The sequence below is a fragment of the Accipiter gentilis genome, chromosome 17 (assembly GCF_929443795.1).
Source record: "Accipiter gentilis chromosome 17, bAccGen1.1, whole genome shotgun sequence".
NCBI classification, from domain to species: domain Eukaryota; kingdom Metazoa; phylum Chordata; class Aves; order Accipitriformes; family Accipitridae; genus Astur; species Astur gentilis.
In genome coordinates this window covers 5,338,727-5,363,670 of record NC_064896.1, presented here as the reverse complement: position 1 = coordinate 5,363,670, position 24,944 = coordinate 5,338,727, and the positions used below count along the sequence as shown (strand labels likewise).

The 24,944-nt window shown below is 47.9% G+C and overlaps 1 protein-coding gene across 2 annotated transcripts in view; it reads right to left on the bottom strand.

The window, feature by feature from the left end:
* EPB41 (erythrocyte membrane protein band 4.1) overlaps nt 1-24,020 on the bottom strand; it is an 87,877-nt gene extending 63,857 nt beyond the window's left edge. Inside the window, exon 1 of one of the 2 annotated variants that reach the window (XM_049821166.1) lies at nt 23,769-24,020. The gene's annotated coding sequence lies outside the window, so the exon portion shown is untranslated. Of the gene's footprint in view, nt 1-23,414; nt 23,583-23,768 lie in introns of those variants that run through there. The other variant, XM_049821160.1, reaches the window with a different exon arrangement.
* Nucleotides 24,021-24,944: the final 924 nt, after the last annotated feature.

The following is a 24,944-nucleotide window of genomic DNA, read 5'->3' as shown; positions in this document are numbered from 1 at the left end:
CTGCTCCTACTGGTGCCGATACACACCACCAGTGCCGATACACACCGCTGTGGCACAGTCAGCACGGTGCCGGTCACTGCCCATCTGAGAAGAGAAGAGCAAACAGCTCACTACTTAAACATTGCATTTTAAAAAAAAATAAAAAAAATAAGAGCCCTGAAAGACAAAATATTTCCTTTAGTAAGGACAAAGCATATGCAGAAAAGAGAAAGGAGCTGGTTTAAATATCTCCCTGTTAAATTGTAGCTGAGGCTAGCTGCTTTCTGGATAAGCTACTGGTCTTGTGTACACAATTTAGCATCCCATTGATACTTATTTTACAAGTTAGGTCTCAGAATAATCCTTACTCTATTCAAAGTGTGCGCATATGTGTGCGTACGCACACACACCCAACAATACAAAGGCAGTATGAATAACTGCATGTTTTTTTGGAGAAGCTTTGCTTATTTTTCCCTTTTTTATATTTAAATCCCAGTTGTGCAATTGCCTCATGCACAGCTGAAGCCTCATTGAGCCCAACACTGCTTCATCCAGCTGAAAGCTCTGCAGACTCATGGGGACTCAGTGTGGCTCAGGTATTTATCAAGTACCAAAACCACCAGAAAATTAAGAATAAACCTTATTATCCTCAGTATTTTGGACTCAAAATCTACTGGCCTTGTCCAGCACCCAGTACTGAAGACTGAATGGAGAGCCCCAGCTAAAATTATGCTGCAAAAGGGCTGCGAGTGCCACAGTCGCAATACCAGACAAGTGAGCTACTCTTTTCACTGTGCTGCTGACAGCAGGAGCTACACAACAATATTGCTGAAATCCACATTCATGCAGCACAAGGGAATAAAATGCCACACAAATCCTCTTTTCTGCAAGCTCTGTTGATATCATTGTTCGGGCTAAAACTGCCGTGAGAAGACCCTTCAAATGAGGCCAGGGCGAAAGAGTGGAGGGAGCAAAAAGTATCAGTGAGCTCACCCAGGCTCCCCAGCCAGGCAGCTCATGCCAAACCAGCTCTTTACTCCTCCAATAAATATATATATTCTTAAAACACCTCCTTTGTACTTCCTTCAGGTTCTCTTTATACATACACAAGTTGAAGGTAAATGGTTTCCTGTTCCTCTGTAAGATGAAAATAATGAACATGCAAACGAGGCCTGACCAGGGTTCAGCTCGCTCTGAGACACCTCCTCACCGGTGTAAGCTGTTAGCAGAGCATTACGGAAAACGAGAGTAGAGAAAAGCCACACTGGCTCCAGAAAGCAGGTTGTTTTTTGCAGCCCTTGCAGTGGCAAGAAGTGTGGTTTAAGAGTAAAAAGCAAAGCAGGAACAGAAAAAAAATGTAATGAGCTGGTCTCTCATTTAGGATGTTGGTGCACACACACAGAGCAGCCTGAGCTCGTTCCAGCTCCCCAAACTAAACAAGTTGCAAAAACTGTTTAGAAGTGAATTACAACTCCACAACGTGAACATTTCATTGTCTTACTCCTAAGCGAGGGAGATGCTTAAAAAAAAATCTGCCTTACCGGGTGGTGTCCTGTCTTCAGCACCCAGGGAAAGAGGAGAGGAGCCTGCCCCTGCTCTGCGTCTGCATGTTTTGGTTTCGCTGGGTTTGCTTTGAAGCACGCCTGCATTCAGCACGGACCTCGCTCGCGGATGCTCGCAGCGCGCGTCATTACCATGTGGATTTGCCGTTTCCCAGGCGTTTCACCAGCTGACGTTACGATTGCAGGCCTGATTGTTTTATTTAACCATGCTCCTACTCTTAAGCTACCATCCAATTACTGCTCTCAATTACTCGGTGCTCAAGAGCCAACATTAATTACAGAGTTCCCTGCGCACGAGGTTGCTGCCGGCTGCGCTGCGTGGAGTTGAAGGCACTGCTTCAAACCCACCAGCATCCAGGACCAGCCTCTCCTCTGGGAAAAGAAACAGAGATTCCCTGTCTCGGTGGCGGACTAAAAGCCCTGAGCATGAAGAGCAGGTCTGGTGAAACAACGGATGAGCAGAAGGTCATCATAGCCTCAATGCCCAGATCTCAGCAGCCTCTGCCAGCCCCTTGGAGCCCCGTGCATCCACACCACTAAACATCTGTTTTCGTCTTTGGGATTCAACAAAACACAGCATCAGTTCAGGACTGGGTAGGTTAACCTGGAAACCTTCACGATGTAGGGCACACATCAAGATCAGCAGCCAGCGCCGTATAAATTCATGTGAGTTGCAAGTGCCTTTGCCAAACCATTCCGAAAAAGGAGGATGGAGACACCCAAACTCCCCAGACTATGGGAGAAATGCCTGAAAACCATCTCCCTCCAAGCACAAGTCACTTTAAAACACGGACGGAGCCTGTTCAGGTATTAACACCAGACCTGGGAGGTAAGACCTGAAACAACTCCCTGTTGTACAGCCCAGGGACAAGGGAGCACAGCATGAGCCTTAGGAAATGCCACAGAACGACCCTTTGCCACTTGTGAAGCCTTCACAAACACACTGGCATCTGCAGACAGCAGCGCAATTAGTTGTTTTGCAACTCAGATTGCTCAGATTTAATAATCACCCCGGTGTGAGGCATCCTTCTGTCATGTTTTGAGAAAGATCCCATAAACTTTGGTCTCTTTTTTTTCATTTCTACAAATAGATATTTATTGCACAAAGGACTGACACAGTGCCACTTGTGTGAAACAGCTATACACCAGAAGAAAACACTGCTTCACCACAATTCTCTACTCATTTTTTAATTGAATATTAGGGGTTTTTTTTCAAAACGTGTGTTTCTCTTTGCATGGTGAAGTGTACTTTCAAAGTGTTTCACAAACAGCACTGCAAAACTCATTCTTGACAAGAGCAGGGAAGGTCAGTGCTAGACTTCTATATAGAAGAGGAAAAATAAAAAGGTAAATAGCCATTCTCTGTGCTTCATTTTTGCTCCCAGCCCTTGCCTACCTTCCCAAGCACAAGTTTTTTGAGAAAAACCCATCTCATTGCAGGTTTGCTCAGCAGCAGGGCTTGAAGACCCTGCCGGACCACGAACAGGGAATCCGGTGGTGGCATGAACTGCTCACATCAGGTCTGTGCCTGCATGGGGATATGAGGAACATGGACAACTCGCACACATCTGGGACTGCTTCAGTCGCGTACTTTGGGGCAGCAGAATGTGCCTTTCTAATCCACAATATATTTAATATTAAGAGCGGCAATTAAATCAATTAGTGGTCACCCAGTGAGCTGCTAGTTTACAAAAGCAGTTCATTTTAAGCAGCAAAACAACTTCCAGCGTGGTTTAAAATAGGAAGATGCTACACAAACATAAACATGCTTGTGCCATTAGGAATTAGGCAATGGCTGTGTAGGCTTTGACTGCAGGTGGCACATACCAAACACTCTTGTTTAATAAAAGAAATGGGTGGATCTCAGATTTCGAATGAAACACATCCCCATTTACAGTGATTCAACCAAAAAGACAGTCCTCCTACTAAAATGCAAGTGCCATATCCATTTTTCCTTGCAGTAAATGCAGATCACATATACCATCACTGCAATCCTACAAAGCCATAAGGGGCTGTACCGGGTACCACACTGGCTCATTACTTGCGCGACAAACTATCAGCTTAAAAATCAAGTATCTGCACTGCTCCAAGCTGAATTTTTTCCTATTTACATTTTTTAAAAATTATAATTCACTGCTTGGAGCAGCAAAGACAGATTTTTCTTTAAAAAGAGAGCAACAAATTTCAAGTGTTATTTCCCAAAGCACCATTAAAAGAGCTCATAGCTGTCCATATCAAGAGGTCTAGATCTTTTTGTGTCTTGGGAGTTAACCCTTAATTTTAAGCTTGTGCAAAGCCTGGGGATCTCCCAGGTTGTTTTCAAGAAACTTGCCCCGTCCTGAGCTCTAGTGACTCATTCCCAAACATCACTGCCTCGCAGCATCCGAACTGGCTGCACCCATGAAACACTGAAACACCTTGTGACTAGGCAAAAACACAGTAAATGGGTGGGAAAGCAACGCAAGGTGATTAACTCAGAAAAGCAGATGAAAACTGCATGTTCCCCAGTTGCCATTTCCTCCAGAGAGGAGGAACGGAGTGACTGCTGGGCTTGGCTTATGTAGGGATGTTGAGATGATGCTCGACTTCGCGCAGTGCAGTCAGCTGCATTTCTGCACTGTCTTAATAAATTGCTCCATTGCAAAAGCTCTGATGATGTTTTCCAGCTGAAGGGATAGAGAGGCTTGTGCTTTTCTCCACTTGTTTTTTGTTTTAAAGAAATGCCTCAAAATATTTTCTGAGGGAGTGTTTCTGCTGAAGTGGATCAGGGTATTCAACAGAGGAGAAAAAATAAGCAGACCCTTGGAGTACACAGGAACAACTCACCCACAACCTCGTACTTCAGAGATGCACGGCCGCAACTTCAATGTATGTCGTCTCCACCCCCAGCTAGACTATGATAAAGTTTATTAGGTGCTTTTAGTAAAAAAACAAATGTTCTTCACCTATCTTAAGATATTTTTCTAGTAGTAAAGCTGAAGTGTTACAAAAGTTACAATTAATCAATCTTTAGTTTCAGTATAACTAATCACTGGGGTTTTTGCCAGAGTCAGAAGTTTCAGAAGGTTAAACTGTTTCCAAAACAAGCACAATCAACAGTTTTTCAGTTGATTTTATAGTTAATACATCAAAGGGGCACAGTTCTTTGTTTCCTTACAATTCTGTTTTCAATTTAAAAGACCCAGGCAGGAGGTGGTATGCTGCACAGCAAAACCAGGGCTGAGGGGGTTTTGCATCTGTTCCAACCCCATGAGCGATTTACAATTGTTTGCGATGAAAAATCATGAGAAATAGTTAATGGGCAACCGCTTCAACCAGCGGCATTAGCCTAGCAAACAAAGCTAACCCCGTAATCAGGCTTGCACCTCGTCATGCCACTGATTAGCACTGTGCAAACCTTACGACCTACTGAACTTGGGCATGATTGATCTCTGGGCACAGGGTGCCCGCAGGTCTCCCTACGCTGGCTCTGCTGCTCGCTTCACCTGTGTTTGCAATGAATCTAATCGCTGGCAGAGATGCAGCTGAGCACCTACCTCAAAAAAAGGAGAAAAAGTTCAAGTCCCCTGTATTTGCATCACTAGATCACCTGTCTTTTCTGCGATTAGCACTGCAAGGATCAAACCCAGCCTGAACAACCCCACCAGTGTAATAATCAGGCAATACTCATGCTGGAGAGTCTGGTTCAATTATAGAAAGAAAACAAGCTACAAGAAAAGCGTCACAGTGAAATACCAAATTTCACTGTAATTGCAAGCCTCCCTGCTTTGCTGAAGTCACCTCTCATGTTCATTATCTAGTCCCATTCCTGCCTCCGGAGGCACGTAACACTAACAGATTCAGTTTCCCCGAGCTCTCCCTCTCTATTCCTCATGTGGTGGGAACTCTTTTTTTAATAAACTACATCTTTACAAAAGGAATATCGCCATTTGTCACCATCAGGTCAGACGAAGAGACTCAACCATCATTTTTAAATAAGGAAAGAGCAACAGCTGCAAAAGACGAAGCCCACGCCCCTGCTGGTTTCTCCACCAGCATCCAAGATGCCATTCAGCTGCACGTTTGCAGGTGGGGATCGAGTGTACCTGAATACAACCAAGACAAGGACCATCTTCTGCATCAGTGCCCCAAAACTGAGGGGATGGGAGACACCAGCTACTCAAAGCATCTCACTTCAGAAGCAAAATAGAATAGGAAAAAAACTTGCTCCAGCTTGCAAGCAGGGGGAAAAAGGTCATTCTTTGAGACAAACACACTCAGGCACTGCTAGTCCCTTGGGTTCTTGTTACCATTTCTAACGAGTGGGTGAAGCATCCCAAACCATGATGCAGAGAGGGGCAGGGACGCAAGTCCTGTACCGGGACATGCACAACGGCTGCTCTGACCTCATCAGCCAAGTCCAGCTTTTTTCCACCATTTCCTGGGGGAGGGAAAGGAAGCGCAGAGACAGGCGGGAGCAAACAAACCAGATACTGCCGCCTGTAAACAAAGGAAGTGTTTTTTGAAGACAGCATCTAGGTAGACAGGAGGGAAATAACAGAAGCAGCAGTTACAACAACAACAACAACAAAAAACTCAACAAGAAGTCTAAAGAAACTATTTCCTCTAACGAAGCATGCTGGAAACGGTACCAGATGCTGCTGAAGTCAGAGGAATTCAGCACGTGGCCACTTCCCTGTGCTATCGGCAGCACACCCTTCCCATGTTGATGCAATAACCCCCGTTGCTCCTCCTGGCTTCACCGCAGATACATCCCCCTTCTCCAGGGTCCATCCTGTGCCCGTCCTCTACAATATAAAATTATTTTTCAGAAACTCCTGTAGAATGAAGTCAGCCAATCTGTGTAATCAGCTCAGCAAACCTGTGCATCTGCAAGAGCTCTTTTCCATCACATTTAAACACCCAGGAGGCCTGGCTGCACATGAAAATCGATGGAAAAACAACGTATATTTAGCCTGCATTTTTCCCTCCCAAATCAGTTTCTCCTCCTAGTTGTTCCCCCTCTCCAAGAAAGCATGGGGGTCCTTGAACTGTTTTGACTAGAGCTACATACAAAAAACAGCTGAAAAAGTCATTTTCTCTGCAGCCAGACTCCCCCCCAAGCCCCAAACATTTCTGACTTGTACCTAGATGAAAGTTATTCCAGCAGCTGCACCAGGCAGCCCACACTTCGATTTTATAGTATTGCTATCTGACGTGCTTATTCACCAAGTTTCACTAGCTTCTCACCGCATATACTCACTTTCAAGTTAGCAGCTGGAGATAAAAAACCAGCAATACTGGCATGGACTGCCAGCACCAACCTCGGGAGAGATGAAGAGACGCAGGGGCAGTGCTGGTACCACCCAGGAGAGATGGATGGAGTGACATCCTTGGGAGGGTGCATCCCCGGGAGAGATGGAGGGACACTGGGGCACTGCCAGTACTTACCCCACCTGGTTTCTCACTGCTCAAATTTTAATACTTGCTACTGAGGACCCTAAAAATGCTGTTTTATTGTGTGGGATGTGACCCTTTCCTCCTGCAAAAAGGCTGGGAACACATCTTCTGCCTCTGCCAGGGCATGTTTACATTGTAGTTAGCCTTTTTACCATCTCTATACACTTACAACACACTCGCAAAAGAGAAACGGAGATGTCGGTTAGGTAGCATTTCTTTTGACTTTGCACGAAGAACAACCCCCCACACAACTTTAAACACACAATTTCCATCTTGCACATCAATCACTGCCAAGCGAACAGCTGTAAAACAGGCACCTAAGACAGAAAACTTTGGCTTAATGCTGGATTTTAAGACTTTTCAGACAAAATTAACAGCTATATTTTCATTTATATGAAGAACAGGAGGGCTCCCTTGGCTGGGGAGGATTACGGCTCACCCCTGCCCTTCTCCCCCATCCGCCCAAGGAACTGCATCCCTGCTGGGTCCCACCAGCTCATGTCTCTAACGACTGATGTGCGCGTTAAGATGACGCTGCTAGGGTACGTCTGTTTGCAAGCAGGACTAGAAAACTACGTGCACGCAGAATCCAGTATTTAAAAGACAGACTAGCAGGTTTTGTTTGGGGATTCAAGGGGGTTTTTTTGTCAGACTGCAAAATGCCACCCTGAGCTGCCTCTGCACCTCTTAAAATTTGCGCCTTTCTGTAAAAATCCTCAGGGCATCCTGCTTTCCTCTGGCCATCACGTTATGAGGAAAAATTATGGATATTTGGTTGTAGGGCCCTCTTACCATTTGTTTCAGGAACTGGAAGGCACTAAGCAAGGCAGGGCTGCAGAGGAGACACATTTCCTAGCTATGGCAGCTGAAGCTGGACCTGAAAGATTTTTACCCTTCCATGAACCAGCTCCTGCCCAATGATGAACGACTCTAAAAACTCCCCAGGAATGGTCACCAGCTGCATGTTTCTCATTTTCCGAGTGCCTGGCTTGAGGCACTGCGGGCAGCTCACAGAGGCAGAAACTGGGGCTCGAATTAAAATATTCCACCACGCTCCGCATCCAATAGATAAAACCAAACCACCCTTCAATGCTTATACCATTACCTGTCCCGAAGCATCCAGCTCCGTCTCACAAGTGAATTGCAAAGACCAGCTTATGCCTTTAATTCATTTGCACACAGGCATCGCAGATGAACCCGGGCAGGAATTATTAATCCTGTCTTTGGAGCAGAGTTTGAATAGCGGGAAATAAATACAGCCCGGGGCCCCATACACAATGGCATGGGACTGTACCCACTTAGCAGGCGGCTTTCTCTTATATTTAGCGATATGCAAGCCCTGTGGGGGAAAAGCCCACATGCAATCACGCACTGAGACCACGCTGGTCTGCGCTCACACAGAAAAGCAGAGGAGATGCTGCGGGACCAGCAGCAGCACACGCCATCTTCTACCTCCAAGTGTTTGACTCTGCAATTCTACTATAAAGCCGCGTGAGCGGCTTAGTTATTTATTTAACTAAAAGCTTTTAATTATCTCTCACACACACACGCATTATGTGGGGTGGGGAAGGGGGGGGAATAATCAGCCTACAACCGGTGACCCGTGGGTTCAAAGGAATTGGGTTTTTCATAGAAACAGCTAACTAGCCCAAATCTTCTCCTGCTGCTTCCAAACCACGCTTCATCTGCAGGGCTCCATCCACGGTGTATTTTGCTGAGGCTACAACTCAGGCTGACCTGATCCTTCTAAGAAGGACCTCAGTCCGAGCAGAGCGAAGGCTCTTCCCCAAGTCCGGGCTGCAAGTTTCCTCAGGCAGCCACAGAGGACATTATTTCATGGTATGAACCTGCCAGAAAGTCCGACTGACATCCCATGGCACTCACCCTCGCCAACAGATGGAATGGACCGTTCTCCAAAAATACACGCGTGGGAGGGAAGCCACGCTATCGGCCAGCCATGGAGCTCTCCCACCACCAGAAACACACCGCAACACTACATGGAGCTGCTCTTCTTCCTACGTCTTCCAAGCTCTGCATCAAGATCAGCGAGATACAAAATACTCGGTCCCCTCCAAAAGCACCAGAGTTCAAGTGCTGTGCGACTTAATAAATTATAAACCACTGCTGTAGACGTTTGCTCTGAGCACAGGAGCTAAAGCAAGCTGGCATGGGAATTTGTTTAAAAAGCCTGTATCAGGCATGCAGTGGGGTCTGCAGAAGCATGCCCTAGAAGAGTATGATTGCTTGAAACACACATCCCAAGCCCACAAAATTTTCCTCTCTGTAGAACTGCTTCATTAAAAACAAAAAAAAAAAAAACAAAAAAAAAAAAAGAGAGATTTAGTCCATCTACGCAAACAAATTAAAAGTATTTGCTGCTTTTAATACATAATGTTACCAGCATTACACAAGCAAAAATTCCCATAAACAGAAAACAAGCGTAAACAACCGACTGAACGTAAAGAAACTAATAATATTAATCTGGATTAAGTACAAGCCATGAACGTTCCTACCTAATCCATCCGATGGACAAAGATAAATCCCTGCTATGCCGCATCCTACAGTTCTTTGCAACTTAAGGAACCAGAGTACCGATCAAAACAGCATAGCAGATGAGAAGTATAAGGTGAAATCTTTATGTATAGCTGCCTGCTTAATCTACACAAGATTACAGCAAAAACCAAGTACCAAGAAAGCAGAACAATCATTGCAAAAGATCACCAAGCCCAGAGTGCAATTTCCACTAGAGATGCAAAGCTTTGCGTTGAGCTTCCCCAGAGAGATGCATGACAGCAAAAAAACACAGCTCTGAGTCTGAACAATCTGCATATCTGCCATTTCTTAATGCTCCAGAAAAGTTGCATGGGGGTGAACCGCAGTTAGGAAGAAGCCAGTAGATCTGCAGCAGAGTTTAAAAGCACAAAATAAGGTTTATAATAGGAAATGATTTGCATCCACAGGGCTGCTGCAGGCCCCTCAAAGACTACCTTATTAAAACAACACCTCTGATTCATCACTGCTCATTACCGTGAACGTAAAAGCAGCTTCAGCAAGCAGAGCAAGTCCAGACGCTAACCCAGTGCGGCACACAACTACAGCCCAGCTCAAGCTCCCCATCTGCAGAGCTGTGCACACCTCCACCCGCAGCAGGGTGGGAAGCACCCGCTCTGCCTCCCACTCCGGTCGCAGGCGATGCCCTGACCCCGACAACTGGAGAGAGCCCAGAGCTCTCACCACCCACGATGGACGCAGCGTCTCCGAGCAGTACCAACTTCTCAGGCTTTTTCCAAGAAATAGATGGTATGTGGCAGTAAGAGGCTGAAGAATCCGCTCTGCAGCAGAATGGGTACCGTCATGGTCCCCCCAAAGGCAGAGGCTCTCATCAAACACCCCTCATCAGAGAACACAAGGAAAGGTGTTTGATGAGAAACTCCTGATAGATGCTGTGGACGCGCAGCCAACACCTCCACTGAACTGCCCCAAGGATGAAGAGCCAGAGGTTTACTCACTGACCTTAAAAATCCAAGATTCCTTTGAGATGCTAAGTAACTCCTGGTGAAAACCTAGTACAGAGTCACTGCCTTCCATCAGCAACACTTCTGTACATACAATTTTACTCCAGCATGTTACATGCCACACTCCCAACATCATCATCCACCCATCAACATATCAAAGCACACAGAGCATCCAAACAACCCGTGGCTGGAAGCCTGCAAGCTACCCCTGCACAGCAACACTTTGATCGCTAATGAATGAATTTGTAAACGTGGTTGCTTGCTAGAGAAGCCACGTACCTACCAGCCTACCTCCCATCAATTCAAATATTTGCTCAACAACCAGTAAATGGGGCATCAGAATAGATGTGTTTTACCGCTTTCCGAAAATCAAATGCTGTCAAGTGAAAATATTGCGTCCGCTCATGCAGAGCGCACGGGCAGTTGGCAGCGCATTACCGGAGACAGAAGCTGTAGATTTGAAGTATCATTGTCTAAAGCATTTTTAGGCTTTGGGAACATACGGTGTGTTGAAACAGGCTGAGAAGAGTCCTTCCTCCCCTCGCCCAAGCCAGGTGTACCTGAGAGAGAGAGACTGCTGCCTTCCCATCAAATGCTTTGCTTCTGATAAGAATTTGTTTTAAATTGCAATCGTGAGATCAGATGAAAACACAGGTAATTCCTGTTCTTCTAATCTAAACTGATACAGGAAATAATTAATACATTTATGTTAGGAAAAAAATCATCATTATCTCCATTTCGTAAGGTTCTAATTGAGTTTTAAATGTAAGGAGCACTATGTTTATCCTGATATTTACCTTCTGCAGCAGATTATGTTTGACCATGGGAATCCTAGAAAATCCTCACCTTCTTTATTAAGGCCATGTCAGCAGAGATACACAAAGGACCCCACTGCCTTGTAAATCACACCCAATGCTCAAAATTGTCACAGAAACATAACTGAAGATCCCAGACATTGGCACCATGATGTAAAAAAATAAACATCAAGTGCATTAGCAGCACTGACACCTGACACACACCGCAAGCAGGACATCCCCAATAACAGCCACCACAACGTTGCAGGAAAACCTTCAATGAATTAAAAATACAGTTGTGCCAGCCAACCAAAAGACCCTGCTATTGCATCTCCAGAAAGCACCCTTTCAAGTGAAGGGAGCAGCTCCTGGGGCAGTGACATGCAAGTCAGCTAATTGTGGAAGGAATTGCACTCCACAACATCGCCACAGAGATGAACGGCGATAGCAGCCAGGTCAGAGCCCCTCCACATCTCCCATCAGTATACGGCCATATTCTCTTCCCACCGAGACCTTACAGGGATTATTTTTACATTCAGTAACTCAATTGTGAAATAAGAATCAATTAATTAGAAGGACCATCCCTCCAGATCTACCTAACTTAGGCAAACAAAACCTAGCGTGTTTGGAAAGCCTTAAAACCCTAAATATAAAGAGCAAGGTAAGGCAAAAATTGATTTTGTGCTGTTGCTCAGAAATAAGATTTTACTTTGCTTCTCTGTAATTTGACCAGTATCTTAACTAAATTATAAGACGGAGAATTGAATTATAACTGAACTACAATTTCTAGCACAACACCTGCCCCAGAATTTGGACAGTCTCTAAGAAATTTTCTCTTTACAGCTGGACATGCAATTCTTAATAAACAATTACGCACCCACAGCTGGGAGGGCTGCCAGCCCCTGCCCAAAACCAGCCCCCCCAAACCACATACAGCCCCCTCGGTGCACAAAGGGAGAGCAAGATCCTTTTCCCCAAGAAACACTTAAGCGACTGCACTCGGGACGCTTGCAGATTCGGCACTCACAGATGCGGTCAAGGTGCAATTTTTAACTCATTCCGGGCCCTTTGGAGTCATTTTTGTTGTAAACGTTGCCTTGCTGGAGGTAAAAAATAAAAACACGCCTCGGCGGAAAATCCTTTTAGCTGAAGAGCATTGCTTCCCAGCAGGCGAAGGTGTTTTCATGAGCCGAAATTCAGAGGGAAGCGGGATGCGCAGCCTGGAAAGAGCCTTTGCCCGGCCAGCACCAGACCACGGCGCGCCCATGTTCATCCCACGGGTGGGCGAGCGGGGCCCCGACAGTTTGCAGAGCTCGGAGCTCTTCCCCGCCATGTCTCCTTCCTCCTCCTCCTCTTCCTGCACAATGGACTCCGGGCAGAGCTGGGGACCCCGGCTCGGTCACCGGCAGCCCCGGGCACCCCCTGCCCCAGCAAGGGGGTGACACCGGGTGCCAGCTCCCCCGCGTTGTGTGTCCCCCTCCCGCTATCCTCTCCCCCCCCCCCCCCCCTCCCAGTTTCTCGCCTCCTGCAGAACCCATCTCCGGCTGAGCCTCAGCCTTTCGGCTTGCAGCTCTCCATGACACACGCACCCCCACGGAGAGCTCGCACCCCGCGCCGTGCGCACACGGATACGCTGCGTGCACACACACAGACACACCGTGCACACACACGCACACACGCCGTGCAGAGACCACAGCGGGGACACACCACGCACCCCAGATACACCGCACACACACGCACGCACACAGGCAGTGCCGATGCAGGCACTGTGCAGACCACGCGTGCACGCTCACACCCCCTGCACGCGTGTCCTTTACGCGCACAGAAGCGCGGTGCACGCAACCCACGCACGCTCGCCGTGCAGACACAGACGCACCTTGCACACACGAACACGCGCAGCGTGCGCATGCAGAGATACCCCATGCACGCACACGCACACCGCGCGGAGACCCCGCGCACACGCGCACACACACACACGCCCCGACAGCACCGAGAAGCGCGGGCACGCACCGATAACGCCGTTTAGCACACGCGCCGCGCGCCCCGCGCAAAACCCATGCGCGCACAGATAGCGCCGTGCGCGCGCACACACACACGCACGCACTGGCCGTGCACACGCGCTCCCGCGCGCACTTACCCGCCCGCCGAGGGCGCGCGCGCGCGCGCGGCCGCGGCCGCCCCCGCCGCCGGGCCCCGCCGATCCGGCACCTCGGGGGTCGCTCAGCTCCGCGCCCAGCCCAGCCCAGCCCGCTCCGCTCCGGTGAGTGCCGCTGCCACCGCCGCCGCCGCCCGCCCCGCGGCTCTGCACCCTCCCCCCCTCCACCTTCTCCAGCCCCGCCCCCACCCACAACACTGTAGTAAGTTCCCATTGGCCGAGAGCAGGGAGGCGGGGAGCGAGCGCCGCCTCGCTATTGGCTGAGGGAAAACGGCGGCTGGCGGGGAGGGTGGGGGGAGCGGGAGCGCGCGCCCCCTCAGAGATTTCCCCCCCCACACCCCACCCACCGCCCTCCCCTGCGCGCCGTTTCCCTCCCTCAGGGCCGGGGCTCGGCGCCCGCGGGCGGCCCTGAGGGACCGCGGCCCTGCCCCGCCTCGGCCGCCTCCCTCAGCCCGGCGGAAAAACACCCTCCGCGCCCCGGGAGGGGGAGGCTGAACTGACAGGATTACCGGCAGCCCCCCCTCGCCCGCCGCCGGCCCGGCGCTAAACCGATACCGGGAGTGAGGGGGGGTGGGGGGTAGGGGGGGTGGAGGGAAGGGGCCGCGGTCATTTGGCATCGCCCGGAACCGGTACGAAAGGGGCAGGAGGGGCCCTACCTGCCGGTAACGCCGAGCGGCAGCGAGCGGCTCTCCCCTCCCTCCGTGACCTAGATTTTTAAATACAGTTCGCTGGCTCCCAGAGAAAGTTGTGGCCCATCTCAGCAGGGAGAACCGAGGGGGGGGAGGGGGCGCCTTGTGGGATTTTCTTTATTTTTTTAAACACAAGGCCATTAGGAACCGAACAGGTACTGGGCTCAGTCGAGGGGGTGCCGGGCCGATAAAGCCACAATTGAGATGGTGAGTGCTTCGTCCACAAGAAAAGCCCACAGCCGTGCTGGTGAACGTGCAAAAACAGGAGCACCGGTCCAGCCACACAGAGGAGACTGACCTGCATGCCACTCTGAAACTATGCGCATAACAGCACCGTGAGGCTTTTCCTCACCTACAGCCAAATTATAAGAAGTTATTTTTGTCAACTAGAGCTGTCCAGCTCTCCCTGCTACATACACCAGACCAAAACATTCCCCAGCTTCTTGTCAGCACTTCATGGGGCTCCAGCAAGGTTGCTGCCGGTATGCCAGCCTGACCAGCTCAGGGGGGACACCAAATCCCTCTCAAATATTTACACAACCCCAAAAGACAGAGGGCACCGGGGCATCTCCATTTGCCTCCCAAAGAGAATTAAGCTATCAGGCGCATTATTCTGCTTGCATTAAGAGCAACCATTCTACCTCTTCATCGGCAGATAATACCCTGGGCTGACACGCACCCTGGCTGGGCTCATGCCGAAGCCCTCACTAGTACCAGCCTAGCAAGGAACACTCACACACTAGGGACACTTGTGCTAAATAGGAGCCAAACCAACCCAATTTTCTAGAAAAAATTAACATGCTTCTCACAGCTATTTACCCCTTCTCCCCTATATGTCTATGACACTTGGCTCTGCCAAAACACGCAGAACGGGGCAGCTCCCCTCTTGTCTCGGCATTGAGATTGCTGGCAAAAAAGCCCTTAATGGGAGGGAAGAGAGGTATTTTTGCCATAAATCTGGACTATCTGGTGGTTTCCTTGGACTCAGATGAGCACGTTCCATTCAAAGACACAGGCTGGGAAAGGTCTGGCGGCTGTAAGTCGCTGCTCCTACACCAGGTACAGGCAGTTCCCCTGAAACATGCCCTGAAGCTCCAACTTCACTCCCCAAGGCATTAAATTAAGGCATTTTAATAGCCCAGGCTGTGAATGGAGGAGGCTCAGCTGTTTGGTGCTGGCCCACCACAGTAACTGCTGCCTTTGCTTCTGCTCACCCACGATGGCTGAAAACAGACTGTGTCAGAAGAGAAATGCGAGTCCAAAGGACTTATGGAGAAAACCACTGAGCAAAGAAGCCACAGTTTTTGGATGCGAGGGATTGGCAACAGCTTCTTGCAATTAAGAAAAACAAGCAAACAAAACCACACTGCTTCATCATAACATGCACACACGCTGACCGACGGCAGATTGCAGATTACATGGCAAAGAGACCAGGGCAACGAAAACTTCACATCAAAATGGTGATTTAACACCACACAGCACGTCATCCACCATGCTCAGATCACCAGATGATCCCCAACTCCATCTGCCAGCATCTGAGTACAGCGAGCAGCAGCTCCTGTATTTTGAGCCATTATTTCCCAGGTGAAGCATTTATCCACAGGGAGCACTAGTGCAAGCTGCCATACATGCTGTGCACGAGGGCAAAGGACTCTGTTACCTCTTCAGACTCCAAACAAACAGCCGAGAGTTCGAATGGCAGGAGAAACTTAAGAGCAATAGTCATCAGACATGAAATGAGGCACATGGTCTGTGCCATGAGAGCGCCTTGAAAATGTTCTGGGGCAGGACAATTTGAGCCTAAGCCAGAGCAATCCTTTTGCAGGGAGCAGAAAAAAAGGAAAAAAGAAAAAAAAAACAAAACAAAACAATAAAAACAAAACCAACACTCTTCTGCATATGGAAATACCACCATCAACACTACACTTCTGCTGTAAATCGCTGGCTTAGCTTCTAACCTTTTCCTTCCTACACGGCCCCGAACTGACCTCTGAAATCCCATAGGAAGTAATGGAAATTTCTTAAATTCTTCACTATAAGAACAGTTTGCCCCGTGCCAAGCCCAGATTGCAAATATTTAAAGAACTCTCCCAGTTATAGCTGGTTTAAGTCGCTTTATAGAAGTCAATTAGAGACTGAGAATTATTTTAATAAGTCAGGATTTCTTGGTATTCAACTGCTGGGTATAGGAATAAGGAGAGGAATTATATTCATTTTAGGCATGTGTTTGTGGTCTCTAAGGCAGAAGCTGTTCCTTGCATGCTGAAAGGCCACTCGGTGAGCACTCAGATCCCGATGGACTCAGGCAGTGCAAATCAACTGGGTCACAACAGAGAACCATGCCAAACCCTACCCTCTGCCTGCTCAATGTTCATGCAGCTAGCAAGTGGCTCAGAAGTACACACTCTAGCATCTTAAGAGCATCTAGACAGTAGATTAAATCCAGCTCAAGTAAGTTCTTCATAAAAAAAAATCCTTTGTAAGGTGATCCAGTGCTCTGCAGGCCCCTGCAGGATGCACTACTGGTAGGATTAGTTGTAAAGCAGGGCTCCCAATTTACAACAGTGCTGGTGAACACTGTGCCTAGAGCATTACTGGCACAATAATAAACTGCACAGAGCTCTCCTCACCCCAAGGAGCTTCTCTACATGAGGAATTCGCAATCTAAACAAAGGAATTGTACATCACACTGGTATCAGTGCTCCCTCCCCCAAAACAAGCAGGATTTAAGGTGAAGAGAAATACTCGGGATTACACCAAGTTCTAGGAAAACAAAGAAATTAAGATGGTCAACTGAATCATTTATCCACTACTGCTCCAAATAAGCTCATTGTGTCTATATTGTACATAGGTATGTGTACATACAATAGGCATACTCGGTGTACGTGCCACGTTCACACACTTTGCTAGCAAATGAGAGTCTCCAAAGCAGCAGCAGCCATTTCACAAGAGCAAACAAGGTGGGAGGAGAGCAGGTGGCTCAGTTTTGCCAGCTACTGGCCCTCTGCCCTTGGCTCCTCTTCCGAGATTTACTGTCACCATCAGCAGCGCTGATTTGGCTGAGAGCAGAAGGCCAGGATGAGGTGTAAAGGAAATCTCCCTTCAACTTCACAAGATACATTTTACTGTAAAACAGTGATCTAGAACAAAAATATTTCAGGTGAATGATTTACCTAGAAGGAAGGGGTGCTTCAGCTAATGCTGCATTTCTCCCTTGCTCACCCCTCGATTTAGCACACAAAGTGGCAGGCACAGCAGAATTCACTGCCAGAAAAAGCCTCTAACAGGCTGAATTGCAAACTCAAGAAATTTTCACAAAGAACTAGAACACGCTGCACCGCTTTGCTACAACGTGTGTGTGCATGGTGAAGGCAACCTGGAACATCCACACTCACCTGGCTCTGTATCAAGTATTTAACCAAAGATTAAATCTAGTCCAGCCCATCACAGCACTCTCCAAAACCAACAATCGATTCATTGTTGAGCCAGTTATTAAAAGGCCCAAGCAGCACCCTCCATAGTTAAAGAGGCTAAGTGATTTTGCTATTGTAACCCCACTTGGCATCATGGCAGTTAGCTTCCAGTTTTGCTAAATCCAAGCTTCTTCTCCTATCCTTTTCTGTGTGGCTTCCTACTGGAGAGTTTTCCTTTGTTGGTTGTTTTAACAGCAGGAGTTGCACCCTTTGAAGGCCATTGTTGCCAAACTAAAACCGCACGTTCTTTCTTGTGGGCAGAAGAATCCAGTTTTCCAGCCACTACATCTTTTTACTACAAGGCTGGCTTATGCAGATGCCTTTTAGGGAGATGGGGAAAGCAGAAGGGACAGCTGGGTAACTAAGCCTGTACACCTAGGAGTTTCATCCCACCCAGAATCTGGTTAATTTATGCAAAAAGCTCCCATCATGGGTTTCATCAGTTTGCATGAAGTTTATGTTCAGTCGAGGCGGTGTCTTGCAGCACAGCAAACTAGTTCCAAGAAGAAAGAGGAATAAAATAGAGGAAGAGGAGCATCAGCTCTCTCCAGGCTGTGTGCCAGTACAGGGAAGAACAGCTCCCTGGAAAGCCAGCTTTGTTCCAAGGCTTAGAGATGATGCGTAAAGCACATTTCTGCCAGGATGCACCGTTTAAAGATTAGAGGAATTCAACTTCAGCTTGCAGGATCCAGTTTTCATACAGTGAATGTTTCTACGTTGAGAGAGAAATACTCTTCCCCTTAAGTATGGGTAGGAAGTATTAAACACATGAGTGGCTGCACTTAAAGGATCTAGAAAGTGCTTAAGAAAACCTGGAGAATAGTAATCTATGCTGTGAATACAAGTAGTGCAGGCTCAGGAAAAGGCAGAATCAGTGTGGCATGAGCCTGAGCTCCAGAAACAGCCTGAGAAATGGACTGAACCATGGAAAGAGCCATCACAAGAGAGACAGCCGGCCCAACGGCATGCTGACCTCCAAGTTGCAAGCTCTCCCTTATTTCAAGCATTTACCAGTTTTTCATTCCCTAGCAGTCCTAGTGAAAAGAAGACACAACTAAAAACAGAGGAGCATGCTCAAAGAGAGCACTCAACTCCCTGCCCCTGTTAATAAATTCCAGGAGATGCTGCTGGAAACCTCTTCTGTTTGGGCAGCAGGAGGAAGTTCAAGCCCTTGCGCCAGCCTCCTAAACCAAACACAAACAGCCAGCTTGGCCAGAGACGCAGCTGTCACTTCAGCGGGGGACAAGCTCAGCTATGCAGCCTTTGTTGAAATAAACCCAAAAATAAGAGTTAGTGCCACCTAGGGACCAGTGCTAAGGCAGGGAAGCAGAAGAGCCATACCCCAAACAAAGGATGTCACTGGCAGGTTTACTCCTTGCATGGATGAGAAGTCAAACTGCAGCAAGCAGCAGCTCTGGTCTATTTAAATAACACCAGGTAGGTGTTTTTTGAACTGCAGCTTCTCCCCAGAAAGGCACCAGTTAGGTGAAGCTTTCACAAGGGGCTGCTCAAGCACAGATTTGACTCCATACTGTTACGCTCTCAATTTAGGCAAAGAGCATCCCTTGGCTTCAAACTACTCAAGAGCTCTTTGGTTCAGGGAAGGAAAGTTTCAAGATCAGTATTTATTTAGGACCAATAGGTACCCAGCAGTAAGTTAGAGCTAGGTACTTGGTGGAGAGCCCTCTAGTCTGTACTAACACATCACTTGTAATCCAAAGGCTGGGCAGCAAATTCACCCAAGCTATGACCCCAGCACTAGACAACTGACAGCTGTTCATTATTGCAGGCTAGACCTGCACATCAGTGAGGGACACCTGGCAAGACCTAACATTTATTTAATTGAGACTTTATCTATGGAGAGCAAATACAACTTCTAAACAGAGCACGGGCTACCTAATTTTTTCCAGAAGTAAGAGTTGAAGCACTGCACCACCTCATTCAGTGCTGTTTCTCCTACCTGCTGTCTCCTTGCACCTTGCAGGGTTTGTCTTAAGCTACTAACTGGATCAGACTCATCACCCCGAGTCCTTTCTACAGATGATCCCACAACCTAATACATCACAGCCAAAGGCTGCTGAGAGGGGCATTTCTGCAGGTGTGCAATGATTAATTGGTGCACATTTCCATATCACAAATTTTAAAAAAGACTTCTCAGCTTGGTTGAAATGCAGTATATTAACCTTTGAAACTGGCAGTCATGGATACCAGCTTCAAAAAGATTACTATCAATAGGACAAAATCCCAGAGGATAGCATCACATTGCTGCCAGTTTTTCTGGAGCTTTACAAAATAAGGCATTTTGAGGCTTCAATTAAGGTCGTATCTTTCCGTGCTCATTTTATAAAGAAAACCCAAAGCAGTTCAGATTTATAGGCAGAATCCAAGTACTCGGGGAGGGGAGAGGGGGGGAAATCAGAAGTTGTAGAGGAAAGCTGTGGGTATGGATGGAGAGACAGGGAGGAGAGAGCAGGAAGCATGCTTCATCTGAACTGTTGCCATTGTCACAGTTAATTGCCAAGAGTCATCCTCCCCGAAAAAGGTTTCTTACTGAAATAAATAATAATAGTTCAGCGCATTCTGGAGGTCCACAGAGGCTGGAAGTTAACACGGTGTGCACGGTAAATCTTTTGAGCAAGAGATGCAGCAACAGCTTTGAGATGCACACTAGCCAGATCTTACCCCTGCATTCACTGCAGACTGCATCAGAAAGAAGCTAATAATCATTAAGCTGCCATCTTTTATTTCTAATTATTTCTCTCCACAGCAGGGTTCCTCCAACCATCAAGCACAAGGGAAGCAAGTCTCAAAGGAGTAACTGTTTTGAAGAGGGCTTGCAGCTGCCACTGCATGAATGGCTCTCCAAGAACAGTAGCAACTGCTACAAACTGCCGACAGAGCTAGGAGGAAAGCATCTCTGTTTAGCCTGTTTTTCAATGTTGGTTTTTAGGTCAACTAAAACAGCTTTTCTTATGCAACAAGAGATGCAGAAAGCTCACTTGCTTTTGAGTTTTTGCTTTCATTTAATTAGATGGTAATTCAGAAGGCAGCACTGCTATTTTAAACACCACAATGAGAACTATTTCACCGCCTTACAAAGCGCTGAAGTGAAACCACTGAGCTAAGCCAGCCCTAGAACTTGACACCGCATCGGATTCTGATGGTCTCTTCTGAAGGGGTGGGACAAGCGAAAGAGATACCCTGCTACCACATTTCCAGGAGAGGTTCAAAGCAGAAAATCTCACTGAAAGGTGGAAAAGGAGACCTTATTTGTTCATCCTCTTTGAGCTGTACGTGCACAAGAATTAAGGGGAGACCCGAGTTCACAACACAACTGCTGTTCAACAGCTTCACGAAGCAATGCCCTTCTCTAGGTGACCCATGAATTAAGGGACAGAAAGAAACAGTTTCACGTACAGGTAAACTAAGATCAACTACACCAACACGTGGCTCCCAACATCACTGATGCCAAAGTATGGAAAGACATGGCCCAGCAGCAGCCCATTAACGGACACACTGTGCTTAGCAGCTCCTTTGCCACAAACATAGCTCCAATCATTTTTTCAGCCAGCACGCATGACCTCACCTCGGATTTCTTGACAGGCTTCAAATAATGGCAACATATGTGAATCTTAGCTGAAGGTCAAGAGCACAACCTCAAACGTCACAGGCTCCACTTGCATCTTCAGCATTTTTCTTCATGGCTTCTGCCCTCCAGCTTCTCACAGCACGTCCCTCCATGGAAGCTGCTGGTGTGTTACTTTTAGGACTGATGCCCCAACCATCTTATCAGGCCAGGAGAGGAGATTCACTTACTACAGCTCCTATGCATTTTATGTTTACCAAAGAGATAAGCCAGGCTTAAAGATGGAAAGGCAACCTGACTCTGCTGTTTTCTCTGATGGGTGAAGGTCAGGGCTGTCCCTGATCCAGTGAAACTATACCATACAACCTTTATCTTTGCCATCACTAACAAGGTACCACTTAGCTTTCTTGTTTGCTGACCAAGAATAACAACAACTATTCAGCAAGCAGCAAATTTCATCTCATATCAGGGTCAAAACCCCAAAAGCCTATAATAAGCAGGACCACTGAAATGCAATTCTCTACCCTCTGTGCAGTACATGAAAAACAGACCACTCATGCAAACAAAAGTCACAGTGAGACTGCTCTGGGGACAACAAAACAGGGGTTGTTTGGGGTACCAGCTTTCCCCAAGGAAGAAATTCACCCCTGACCAGAGACTTGTCATGCAGCGATAACCAGATGGGTGACTGTCCTGAAGGTCAGCTCAACCACAAAGGACCAAGATCCTGCTGCTGCTCATCTGGTCTGGGACATCCTGGCCAGCCTTGGACAGTTATACCTGCTGCACACGCCTCTTGCTAACCCACTCCAACAGTCACACGAGTAAGCGCTTGCATTTTGCTCCAAATACGAGCTCCCAGCCAGCACGCTGCCAGCCTGCATTTCTCGCAGCTACACCTTCTGTGTGGAGGAGCTTTATTCTGCATTCAAATGACTGCTGGGTGTTTGGTGGGGATGGGAGCTCAGCACCTCTGATCAAGGCAGGTTCTCTAGGTAATTAGTGATCCTTCTTTTAGAGATTTCATAGCAAAGAACAGCTCATTCAGAGCAGGAGACAGCTGCTCAGCTTCCAAATATAGTGCTTCACTTATTTCTGTGTAAGAACAACAGGTTTATGCTTGGATTTGATTCACCTCTCCTGCCCTCCACTGTGAGGCATTGTATAATAATGCTGAGTTTAAGAATAAAGCAATCTGTTCCCAGAACCTTCCTCTGCTTTCCCTTCAAGTCTTTCATCAGTGACTGGCAGTACATTGAACGCACTCAAAATACACTCAGTCTTTTCCGTTACTGGGAGAGGAGAGGATATTACTGGGGAAGGGGGGGTGATGGACAGGAAAGGGGAAAGCTTAGCAGGAAGATACTTTAATTATTTTTTTTTAAAAAAGTAAATTAAAAACTTCTGAAGTTTCCAGAGATAGCAACCTCAACGCAAAAGCACCACTGCATCCAGAGAACCAGCTTTACCAAGCAGAGACCCCTTCCTTTCCTGCACCCTGAGCACACACCCCTTATTTTGAGAGGCCTTAATACACAAACAGCACCTTGCAGCCAGCCTTGGGGGCAGGCACCAAACCTCCGCTGGAAAACCACGAGAATCCACCCCACCAGGACAATTTTCCCCCTACGCAAAGCAGGATCTCTCTGAACGGAAGCTAGAAACATCGGTGCCTGCCGCACTTCTCCAAGCTTGACACGCATTTCCCCTCCTCTCCTGCCAGAAGGGCCTCAGGCCTTTGTGCCCTGCAAAGCCCCGCACATCTGCAGGTTTGCAAAGGGGAAGCCAGCCCAGCGCTGCACTCCGGCCTTCAGAGAGTCCCTTACACAACCATGGCACTGATTTACCATCAACAGCTGTCAGGGGGCATCTGGGGAGAAACAGGGAGTATTGCTTTCCACTACCAAAAACATTTTCACTTCCATTTGCTCACTTGCTGGCACTTGGTGTGCTTTTATCACTGGGTCAGCACTCCGCAGCCCAAGCTGGCAGGAAAACTACAGCTGGGGGCTTTTTCATGTCAAAAATTTGGCCTGGAAATTGCTATATTAAGTGCTTTTCAATATCCAAAATCGTCACACACACACAAGATAAATCCTCCTGTTTGATAACAATCAATGCTCCAGAGTGTAAGACACAATAAACAGGTCAGTTCATTATTTAAGTCCAAGTGATTCGTTTCGGCTATTTCCTCTCACTGATCTAATGAAGCAGTTACTTACCCAGAGATGAGACAGCCAGGCAAACCACGCAGGCAAGTCACCAAAATCCATCACAGGCCAGTGTATAGAAGAGAAAGGAGAAGAGACACTGGTTAATAGACAGTTCTAGCTAAACATGAAAAACCCCATGCACCTGCCAGAAAAATCCCTCGAGCCACAAAGCCAAATCCTCACACTTGTATTTTACGTGAGCACTGCAAGCAGAGTTCACGTAAGCGAAGTTTGGTGTCTGACTCTTCCCAGAACTGAAGGTGGAACCGGACATTCACGTTGAGCCACTTCTTAGAAATGTAAACATCAAGTGGGGAAAGAAAAAAATAATAAAAAAAACCCAAAACATTAGCCCAACATTACTTAACGCTGATAATACAGCAAGTGGTGACACAGGCGTCCCGTGCCTGCCAAGCTCCAGCGAGTACGGCCTCCAGAGCCCCGACCGGTGCCCAGGGCAGCACGGCACGGGTCGGGCACTGCTGAGCCCTGGGCAGAGCTGGGCTGGAGAAGCAGCAAGCGCGGTGTGGAGGCTGCAGACTGGCCCCGTCCGATTCTGTGTCCGTCTGGCTCCTCCAGCCTTACATAACTTCTTGTGCAAACTTCTGCAAGGGATGGACACAGCCCAGCGCCTCCGGCCCCAATCCACAGGGCTCCAACTGAGCCCTCTAGTGGGCTTTAAAAACTCAACAAAACACCCATAGATTTAATTTAATTAACACTCTGCCAGAGGCCTCTAAACCCTAATCCTCTCAACAAAAGGATCATTAACTAAATGAAGAGATTCAAGAGAGCAACGGTGCTCTCAGCCGCAGCAAGGCCAGCTCCGTGCTCCGGCAGGCACACGCCAGGGCCCAAGCAGGGTGCCGAAATCCAGCCAGATCCTCGGTCCACCGAGGGTCCAGGGACCCGCTCGACAGACAAGTGCTCATAGCACGCAGGGAAAGTCTAGCACAGTGCCGCGCTGCACCAGGCACAGGACTATGCACCTCCTCTACAGCCATCCTGCCGCTCCGGAGAGACAGGCACAAGCCCGCACCCGTCCTTTGGGATGCACCGCAATGCTGACAGTCTCCATTGAGACCGAAACCCCGAACTGCTGAACCAGGAGAGGATTTAGCTGGAGCGCTAGTTGTTTTTAAGTGATGTCACTGACATCCACTGATGTCAAGAGCCTGGCAAGCAGGTGAGAGCTCTCGTTTCAAGAGGCAGCCTCGGTCCTTCAAACGAAGGCTGGGAAAACATCTCCATCTCACCCAGCCCTGCTAACAGAAACAGCAGGAGAGGTTTTCCTCACTTGAGCCAGTGGGGTGTACATTGGCAGATGAATTTACTGCATGCAGGTTGCAGTCCAGTAAGATGCAGTCAGCAAAAAATCTTTACAGTCAAAGGTTCCCAGTCCACGAGCTTCAGCCCAGTGAGACAGGGATGGAGATTTGGGGTTGCCCTTTGCAGGTGGCTCTCTTGGAAAGCCACCTCCACTTTGAGCCACGCAGAGGATCCAGAGCAGCTGCAAGGAGCACACCCACGAGAGTACTC